Here is an 11185-nt window from a genome sequence, read left to right as displayed (position 1 = left end):
CAGCTTTGTTGTAGATTCTTTTTGATCTCTTTGTAGCTAGCCTAGCTGCTCTGCAAAACCTCTCTCTATATTCTTATTAGTATAACTATAATGTATTATATCATATATTAATAAATTCAGCCTTCTGATTCAAGAAACAAGATTCACCGTCTCTCTCTCACCAGCTGCGCCCACACAGGCGCGGTAATATCTGGTGACCCGACGTGTGAGAGCAGAAATTAATTTAATAAGACCAGAGGAGCAAAATTGCTGCACTGGGTAAAATCCTGTATGTGTGGCATTTGATGGTTGCTTTGAAGTGACCACAGAAAGTGGATTCAAGCCAGGAGCTGAAGAACTGAAGATTTGGACAGAGTTCACAGCCAAGGCTGACCACAAAGAGAACCTTCTTCTGGAAAACAATCAGGAAAGATGATGGAAAAGAGCAGCAGACCTGTGGAGCTGGCCAGAGCTGGACTCTTTCAAAAGGTACTGTTCACTTTTCTATCCCTGATGAACCAGCCCTTCGTAGCTTGTGGCTTTTCGTATGGCAGACACATGCCTTGCCAGAAGAGATTCAATTGTCCCCTTCAGAGGAGAAGCTTATTGCCCTCTGGAAACATTGGTGCAGGGAAGACGGTTTCCTTTTGTCAGAAACAGATATCTATGAATTCTTTCGATGGGCAAAGCTTTTTGGGTTCTTTGCTGATGTCTTATATGCTTTAGATGTTTTTGTCTGGGAATGCATGGACTCCATTATCCAGCGCGTCTACATTGAGGGACGCGTGTTGCCTTCTATCTACCCAGCATTTATAAAGCTTTTCCCTGTCCTGAAACGCAGAGCAGCTTGTTTTCAATGGATCTCTAATTGTTATGGCCAGGCTCCGTTTCCACCACCCTTGGCAGAAGACCCGGTGGGTGATGACTTTGGGCTTTTTTTCCCCCCCTGCTTCACGGCGGGGGGGGCGAAACTTCGCGGTGCGAAGAAGTTTTTTTTTTACTCTTGCTCCGGAGCATGCTCAGATGGAGCCTTCTCCTTCCCCCCCTTCTCTCTCTCCGGGGGGATGGGAGTGGCCTCTCAAGCCAGTGCCGGCCTCTCAGACTCCGCCTTCAGACATGGGGGCGGCACCGGTCTCTGAGGTTTCCTCCACGCCCCTGCTAGAGCTGTCACTCCAGGAGATCCCGTCTCCGCCTCTCCAGGTGGTCCCGCCCGCGGTTTCACCGGCCTCCCCGCCCCCGCCAGATCCTGTGTCGGAGAAGGCAGAAGAGACAGCACTTCCGGCGATTGATCTGTTGCTAAGCAACAGCGACGCTCCGCTGCCTCTCCCGGCTCCGCTGCTGCCTGTTTACGCTGCGACGGAGACTGCGACTGCGCCTCCGCAGCGGACCCCAGAGTCAGCGGCAGAAAACGCCGCTGAACCTGCGGGACCCTCGGAGCAGCCCGCGGCGGATCCCACGCTCAGCGCGGTTCCCTGCCCAGTTCCGGTTTCCCCCCCGCTGCTTCCACCGGACGTCCCAGCGGCTTTGCCGTTGTCAGAGACTGCCCCAGCAGCCGCCCTGGTGAGGGGTCTCTCCTTCCGTGGAGCGGGGGCTGCCCGCCAGCTCACTGTTGTGGCAGTCCAGCTGCCTGTTTTTAAGATCAGCATTCTCAGCGGTTTGGGGGGTGGTTTTTCAGGGATTGTCCCATGGAGGCCGCCGCCTCTCTTGTGCCCTAGTGGCATGGGGGCGCAGGTGCATCCAGAGAGTTCTGCCTCTGATCCCCAGCCCGGAGGGGATGGGGATGATGCTACGGGGCGGATGAGAGACAAACCCGATGCATTGCAGAGGGAGAGGGCACAGTTGGAGGAGACCATAGCTGGTTTGCTGTGGGAAACAAACATCTCCAGACCCCAGATGGGATTGCTGGGGAAGGCTTCTATTTCCCTGCTGCTGGCATGCCTCAGTGGTTTAGGGGAAAGGAAGCATCTCACTACCCGTGCTGCCATTGTGTTGGCAGCAGGGTTCAGGCCTGCGGGAATGCAGAGCCTTCCTCATGGGTTTGGCCTGGGCCGTTTGGCTCAGGAAATTCCTGGGCCAGGGCCATCACTTGGCCTCCTTATGTTTTTGGGGATTCTGGTTTGTCCTACCGGTCCTGGTCCCCCTTTGGGAGCCAGTTTTGGGGTTCCTGGTCCAGCATGGGCCAGGGCCCCCAGGGCCTTTCCTTCTCTGGCACTGCTCTGCCCGGCTGCTGCTCTTTTGCTTTTTGATAAAAAAAAAAAAAAAAAAAAAAAAAAAAATTAAAAATTAAATAAAAAAGATTGAAAATAGTGGGCAGCAGCTCTGAAGTGCTGAAGCATTGAAGGGCCAGAAAGGACATTCCAAAATTGTTCAAATTGTTTTAAATTGTTTTAAATTGTTTAAAATTGTGTTATGACTGTCAATGGTTTTTTGATACCTATTGATGGGATTCCTTTTGCAGCAAGTTGTTTTCAGGACCAAAAAGGACTCTCAGATATTCCAAGGGAAACAACTTCGGCTCTTGGACTGTTCCTGAAACTCAGCTGCATGGACTTCAATTTCCTTTGCATTGTTTTTGGCAATTTTCTTATATTGTAGGATTGTTTTAGTGAATTGTTAGTCTTCTATATTTTATAGGTGAAGGAATTTCCTGTTCATTCCACATCAGCATTTTTCTTTTATTTTTATACAATTTAGAAAGGTGAGATGTCACAGACATTTCTCCACAGAAATCCTTTCTTTCGGATTTCTGTGTCTTCGGGAGGCCAGAGGCCTCCGAAGACAAGGTGAACAATTATTATCAGCTGCTGGGGAATGCAACAGGGGCACCTATTTTGATTGGTGATTGGTTCATGTTTTATGTTTATAATTAAGGGCCAATCACCAGTGCAAGCCAGGGGACTGAGTCCTTGGCCACAGCTTTGTTGTGGATTCTTTTCAATCTCTTGCTAGCCTAGCCTAGCTGCTCTGCAAAACCTCTCTCTATATTCTTATTAGTATAACTATAATGTATTATATCATATATTAATAAATTCAGCCTTCTGATTCAAGAAACAAGATTCACCGTCTCTCTCTCACCAGCTGCGCCCACACAGGCGCGGTAATATGCCTGGGCTTGGACAAACAGATTTCTGCCAGGAGAGCCCTGCAGACTGCTCCTCATATCTCTCATAACGGCCTCAAACAACTACAAACACTCTGCCTACAGCAGCTTTCACAAAGAGCTGCAGAAATCCAGGACAGCTTAAAGTGAGCGGCAGAAGGCTTTTGTCTTGTTCCTGCCACCAGAATTCTTGATGATCTGATGCAATTTGATTCAGATCTAACATGGGATCTGAGTTTTTCCACTGAAATATTTCATGATGAGTAACAAGCCTTGGGAGCAAGACGTACAGGACTGACATGTGAAACCATGAGCATATCCTCCAAAGTGACCAGTTTAATTGTCCATTTTATTACTCTTGTATTTATTGCACAACTAATCAGCAAAACCAAGCTTTGCTTGGAGGCAAAACAGGCATGGGATAAACTACAGTCCCTTACAGGGTCACCAGGGCTGGCAGTGACAAAGCAGGCAGTCTGCTTCATTGTGAACCACTACAGAGCTAGATCCCAATGTGGTTTTAAGTAGTATGGTATTATTAAGCCCCCTTTTTCTGCATGAGATACAAAAAGGAGGTCTGTTGTGGTTTGAGAGGAAGTAAGTTTTCTGCGATGCTGTGGTCAAACCAATGGGTGTTCAGATTTGAATATTGGCACCTGGTGTGGCCACTGAGGATATGGATACGCCTCTGAGAACACAGGGGTTAGAAGCAGAGCACTCCCGGGGCAAGCTCTCTTGGGTTCTGGTGGGGAAAGGGTTCGGACCTCCCCCCGGCCCAGCTGCTGCTGCTGGGCGCGGGAGGGGAAGCCATGAGGCCGAGTGAGGTAGGCCGGGCCTTGGACAGAGATGGGAGGTGAAGAGGCCCTTGAGGATGGAAGGGTGGAGAAGCGCCAAGAGGCATCGGGCAGCCACCCCCCCCCTCCAGAGGAGAGAGAGAGAGAGGGGGAGAGAGAGAGAGCAACAGCCTGTGCCAGTGCCACCTTGAAATTTGATAGCATGGCCTGGAGAAGGAGAAGGGGGGTGTGGCGAGAAGGTGCCAGCAGGGCAGTGGGAGCCCTGAGCAGGCAGAGCCTGAGATTTTAACCCCTTTCTCAAATAATGGAAACCTTACAAACACTGATCCTCCTGGATCTGAATGAGAAGAGGGATAGATGTGAAATGGAGGAGGAAATGGGCAAGTGTGATGAAAGTTCGTGCAAGTGAAGGATGTCGGAAGAGTGGAAAAGAATCTTAGGTGGGAAGAGATGATGGAGTGGCCTTAGCTGCACTTTTCTTGTATAGCCATGGACAGAACCATGTTTCCAGTGACACAGAGATTGCGTCCAGGGGGAGGCAATGGCTCAAAGCCAAGAGAGTTCAGTGTTGAGACCCCTCGGCCCGAGGGGGTGAAATTTGGGGGGGACAGGTGTCCCAAAGGTGAGAGACTGTGCTCTTTTTGCAATGGGACAAAGCATCCTTAAAAGGAAAACCCTAGAAATAGCTCTGGTCCATGTGCAGTGGTGAGAGCACTGGGCATGGAAGGACGAGGTCACGATGGCAGATGTTCTCTGGGCGGTGCCAAGAATGATATGGAAACACACGAGGTTTCAACTGTGTTTCCTGGGGAAGCCTATGATACAAGAGGGACTCCTCTCCTCTTGATGAACTGAGAATTGATTACCTAAAGGGTGGTGATGGACTGAGAGTTGGTGATCTTAGGGATGGATGTAGTGGAAATTTGGTGGGGGGAGGAGGAAATGTTTTTGGAATGTTTTCATTTTTCCTGTGTGTTTCTTTTTATATATAGTTGTAAATAGTTAATAAATTTTTCTTTTCTTTAATTCTAAGTGGGGGTCTGGTTTGCTTATTCCTGGTCACATCTCACAGCAGACACCAGGGCGAGTGTATTTTCATGGGGGCACTGGCATTGTGCAAGCGTCAAACCATGACAACGTCTCAAATTATTTTCATGCAAGCATGCAGTAAAGAACTAATCCTGCTCTCCTAAGGAACCTTTGGCTTTGGAATTACACTCTTCCCATTCATCTTTTGACTCAGACACTCCAAGTTGCCCCCACACCCCTGCAAGGCTGGCAGTCACTGTTTCCCATTTACTGTTCTTCCCTAGAGCCAGTACAGTGGTTGCTTTGAAACTAAAAGCCCCGAGATCTGGATATCTTGAAGGAGCATGAAATGCTATTCAAGTGTTCCCATTGGTAATACCCAGGTCTGCACTCCCCAGAGCTCTGAAGCAGCAGCAGGACGACCATGCGTCATTGCTGTTTGTGGATGTTCACGTTTCTGGTGTGCAAGAGCAATGGCTTTGAGGAGGGACAAGAATGCCCCTCTTCCAACAGTGGCTGTGAAAGGAGATATGAAGTTTCACTGCCTTTTCTAGGATATTTCTGAAAGATATAAGAGAATATTGCAGCATAGAGCTGGTCCCTAATTGTGTCTCCAGAGAAATCCCCAAAGGAGACATTCAATCTCCTGCTGATGGCAACCCCATAAGCTCATGGACCAGTTTTCCCTGAAACATGCCACCCTGCCTGGGCTTTACTAGGCCAGGACTAAACCCATAGCTAAGCAAACACATGCAGCCATAGAGTTTTTCCATCAGAAAACATAATTAACACATTCACATGCAGTTTCTTCTGTAACATCAGAAGCTGGCAACCATGAGGACTTTGCTGGCAAAAGGTTGCAGTATGCACTGGGACCAGAAGTGGTTTTCTTTAAGGCAAAGCAAATTGAAATGTGAAGTATAAAAGCTTCAAATGACTATGAAAGAAAACTGCAAAATAATTTCTGGATAGGTGTTCTGGTTTGAAAGCAAAACCAGTGAGAGACTCCAAGTAAGAAATACAATTTATTAGGAAAAAGGGGGGGAAAAAACCAAAAACCAAACCAAAACAAAACCAAAAAAAAAAAACCACCCACCCAAAATACATGCAATAATGTAAAAGAAAAACCACTGACAGAGTCAGAATACAAGCTCTGACACACCGTTGGTCAGGGTACTGGTAGCAGCCCAGTTGGATTAGTGGCTGCACTCCTCCTGGAGTGGCACATGTGAGCCTGTAGAAGGGTATAGTCTTCCTCTGAAGATCCAGTGGAAAAGGCGGCCGTTCCTCTGGGAATCCAGTGGAAAGGCTGCTTGTTCTGTCCCAAACTCCAGATTATATGCATCTCACAATGGGCTCTTATCATTCCATGAGTCATGGGATGGGTCCATGAGACAGAAAGGGCTCCCAGAGGGAGTCATCTCTGAGTCATGGGGAAAGGCATTGGTGGGCCCATTAACAGGAGATAAGGAAAAGAACAATGCCACTCCTGGTTTCAATAGCTCTTGAAGATGGGAATAGAATACATCTTTATATTGTAACCAAGGACATTAGGAAGCATTGTCAATGATCATGCAGCCCACAAAGAGCTGGAGCTGAATCCAGAATTGCTTGCTCCAGCTACACAGGAATTCATTGCACTGGCAAGCACGGCCAAGGGAACAAATGATCTCTCATATTTGGGATGAATGGCACCCAGACTGGAGTGTAAATAGATTTGAGGAACCCTTGTCGCTTGTTTTTGGCCTCACAGTCCACTCATCCTTCTGCAAACAACTTGCAAACAACACAGCTGGACTGCTGTCCCGGATAAATATACATACAGATGGCTTTTCCAAAGCAGTGCATCATTTCCTAGGGAAATACACAACCTCTTCTTACCTATGAAATTGTGATTGAAGACACCTGAGTGTCGCAGACATTTCTCCACAGAAATCCTTCCTTTTGGATTTCTGCATCTTCGGGAGGCCAGGGGCCCCCGAAGAGAAGGTAAACAATTATTATCAGCTGCTGTGGAATGCAATAGGATTCACCTTGATTGGCTCATTTTCTATGTTTATAATTAAGGGCCAATCATCAGTTCAAGCCAGGGGACTGAGTCCTTGGCCACAACTTTGTTGTGGGTTCTTTTCTATCTCTTCTTAGCTTAGCTAGCTGCTCTGCAAACCTCTCTCTATATTCTTTTTAGTATAACTATAATGTATTATATCATATATTAATAAATCAAGCCTTCTGATCAAGATACAAGATTCACCGTCTCTCTCTCACCAGCAGCGACCCACTCAGGACGCTGTAATACCTGAGAGCCAGATCTGTGTGAGATTGCAAAGGAGCAAAGCTTTGCCATTTGGGCACACTTCTCTTTGTTTCTTTGCTCAGGCCTTTGGTGAGCACAGAACACACCCAGCTAGAAAACTTTTGACTAGACAGGATCCTTTGGATGCATTGTCCCCCGAACATATGAACAGGTGGCCCCTTTGTTACTTAATGCCAAGTAAGAAAGAGCAGCACAAATGACACAAAGAAAACAGGGCAAAAGAGGAAGAGGAGAGGCCCAGTGAGGAAAGGATGTGGTGAGACACTGGCACATCGAGTGAGCTGCACTCCCAGAATCTCTAGGCTAGAAGGTCCGGGTCTTGAATTGTCTTCTTGGTTTATTGGAATTTATTTTATTTAATTTTTTTTTAATCAAGATAAAATACATACAATTAAAAATATATCATAGAAATTTAAAAGATAAAACACATTTATTCAAAACTACATCTAAATATCAGAACATATGTGCATCTGCAACTTTAAAGCCTAACACAAAAATTCTCTTCTTCAAACACTCTTCAGGCAGGTGGCAGATTCTTCCTTCAGTTGTCTTTCCTTTTCTAGTAGAATCCATCTTCAAACCCGTGCTTCTGCCAGGCAGAAGTGTCAGGGTTTGAATCTGGGATGGCTCTCGGAGTTGGCAGCGACGGGAGCTCGGTCCCAGCCTCAGAACAAGGCCGGGTGACTCCAATCGCCGGCGCTCGGCACACAGAGGCAGAGCCAGACGCGTCTGCTGCCGCTGGGGCCGTGTCCAGCACAACCTGCACCAGCCCAGTTCTGGGTTGGGTTTTACTTTTTGGGATTTGTTTGTCTCTCTTCACAACAAAAAGAGTGCTGGCACATGAACAATAGCACCACATGTTAGAAGTAAAAGAAGCTTTGCACTCCCATTAGATGTCCCAAGTATTCAGGGAGCCTCATCTGCGGGGAACAAATTGACCATCCAAACATTCCACTTTTGCTCTACTTCCTAGTTCCAGGGGCTTATTCCCTGCTTGCTTTATTGCAGAGACACCAAACCAAACATAAACATGATCTGCCTCAAAGCATTTCTGATCTTGGCAGTTCCTAACAATTCAAAACTTTCTTAATGGAAATAGCACAGGGGAGGTCATTCTGAAATACTGTCCAACAGAGCTGTTAGAACTCAGAGAGCTAATCATTCTTTACAGGACTTCACAAAGGGTAAAACCATGTGGCAGCCAAGCAGTAAAAAAAAAAAAAATACCTTTCTTAAATCAGGATTTTTATCCCCTGTAGAACAGCCAGGTCAATAATAAAAGAGCAACAAGCAAGTTTTAATGTTACAGCCCATTTCTAGTCCAGAATTTATCCAGCAAAAACATCACCTAAATTACTAAGCAATACTTCTCCCCAGCTACATTCAGTATTCCAGCTGCATATCAGCAATAAAGGAAGCATTCCAAGAGGGACCATGCCCAGGATTTGGAAGAGCTAAGCCTGAGCAAAGGGACCAGAGGGTCTGCTCCCTTTTTCTGCATCTGTGAAATTATTTCTTCAAGTCTCATCTCTCCTCTCTGTTCAAAGAGGGTTTGCACTCTGCATCAGATGCCCCCAGTGTTCAGTGGGCTGATATGATCAGTGTATCTGTAGGGTGCAAACTGGCCATGTGAAGCTCTTCATTGTGCAAGGGGTTTATTCCTGCTGTCTTTCCTGCAAACACACCAAAACCAACCATTACAATATCTGCCTCAAAACAACTCTCATTTTGACTGTCCCTGAGAATTCAAACCTGCACTCAGAGCATTTTCCTGTCCCCAGGGACAGGCTTCAAGGCTGGGTTCTCACCTGCACAGAATGCAGAAGAGCTGCTGCACTTGCCAGCGGCTCCGGGGTCTCGCTATCAGCGCTTGGAATGCAGCTTTGGTACACACTCTGCCCCCTGAGCCCAGCAGCATTGCTGGGACCCTGCAGCACCACTGCAGGCCAGCGTGCTCCAGGCACAGCTGCAGGAAGGAGTTTGCAACAAGTCCTGGCTGAAGGAGTCTCCAGGCTGCCGCAGCCCTTCCCCTGCGGCGGGATCATCCCTCGCTGCCGTGGGGCTGACGGGCTCTGTGCAGATGAGCGTCTCCTCCGTGTGCTGCTGCTGCTGGGCTGATGCAGCTGCTGCTGCCTTCCCCCACAGCTGGATCAGGAGCCTGCCTGGGAAAATAACACTGCCAGTGCCTGTGCCAGCCACCGATCCCTGCCAGGACCCTTGCACACAAGGCATCCTGCCCACCAAACTGCTCCACTCAGGTGATGTCAGACAACATCCAAATACATCCAAATGATGTGTTTTCTACATTCTGGCATAATCATGGCCATACAGGCCACATGTTGGAGGCAGACTGCTGTTGGCAGAATGGGGGAAGCCTCAGCAGCTGTTCTGCCCATGGCTGGATGGCCACGGCAGCAGAGGCAAGTCTCTCTGTGCCCACTGCCAGGAATCAGGAATTCTCTAAGAACTAGATGTGCATCCCAAACCTTTCCTTATTTTCTCCCTTTCCGTGTCATCCTCCTCCTCTTCAACAGCATGTTTTACTTTTGTTTATACTTTACCAGGGTCATTGAGATACTTGTTTTGGGACAGAGAAGCCATTAGCAAAAGTTTTTTAGAGGATGATCCCAATTGCTGGGGTTTTTTTAAAAACAAATAAATCACTTCCCATAGCACAGAGGGAGGCTGAAAGTAAAACATCCGTAACTCTGACACTGCACAACATTTAACAGACACAGGTGCTCATCCCACATGGGCAGCTCTCATTCCTCTATGAAACTTGCAGGAATCAGACAGAACATTGAAATACTTAGGAAGGGAGGCAACAAACACTTCTCACCCCCAGTGCTGGTGGGGTACTAAGTCCCTTTGGAAGCAGGAGCATAACAAGAGGCATGAACGTGAAGCACCCCGCCTTACAGCAGGGTGCATCCAGTACCGACGCGCTTACGCCATCCACAAAGGCGAGTCACGGGCTGTTCATGTGATGCAAAGAACTTTGTGGAGCTGGTCTGGCACCCGCTGGCCACCTCCGGTATTGCTCCTTACCACAGTCAGTTTGTCTGCTTCTCTAACTGGGAAGGCCACTGCATGAAACACAGCAAACAAAAATCCCAGAGGCCCTGCAGTGGTGCCTGGACATACATTAAACACACACCTATAAATGAGACATGGTAATAGCTGGGCAAATAAAACCCAAAGTTACACCTGAGGGTTTCCATCCTATTGGTTTCTTGGCTGCTTAACTGCAGAGGTTTGCACTGGACTCCTCACAAATTCTCATCCAACCTCCACTGCTCCAAATGAACAGCTGGTCTGTCCTCTTCATTCTCTTCATTGTTCCCAAACTACCAGGATTAGATTAGAAGGGAGGACCTCTCCCATGTCCAGTCTCTCTAGACAGACACAGTTTAGTCCTCGACTGGCCAAGACCTTGGCTTTGCAGATAAAGTTTTCAGGATTACAAAGTGCCCAGCATGGTCAGTTGGCAGCTCTCAGGTGAGGGCAGTTTCTGACCAAGGAGCCCAATTGTTTGCAGCTGGCACAGCCAGTGTCACACAGAGCAGCTGCTTGAGGGCTGAAGACAGGGTGAACTGATTGTCCTAACCCCAAAGCAGGAGACCAGAACTCACCCCCTGCCACCAGCTGGCTGTCACTGAAACAGATTCACAGGATCTAAATGTCTGTGAGAACCAAGAATGAACAAAATGCTCTTAAGATCCCCCTGCTCTTCCTGCTGCCAGGTTCTCCCCCAGCTTCACTCCTGGAACAGTTTCTGGTGCATAGGAATGATGGGCACAGGCTATGCCAACCTTACAGGTAACAAGGGGCAGTGGTGGCAAGTTCCCAATGCCACCATTGCCCACACCTGAACAGTACAAACAGGATATTCTGCTCTATCACCCCAACCCAGGACTTCTGCTTCAATTCCTGGAAGGGCTGGGATGCAGACACAGGGAGGACCTT

Source organism: Ammospiza nelsoni, chromosome 3, assembly GCF_027579445.1.
Source record: "Ammospiza nelsoni isolate bAmmNel1 chromosome 3, bAmmNel1.pri, whole genome shotgun sequence".
NCBI lineage: Eukaryota > Metazoa > Chordata > Aves > Passeriformes > Passerellidae > Ammospiza > Ammospiza nelsoni.
The sequence above is the reverse complement of the archived record's forward strand: the minus strand, read 5'-3'. Positions refer to the sequence as shown.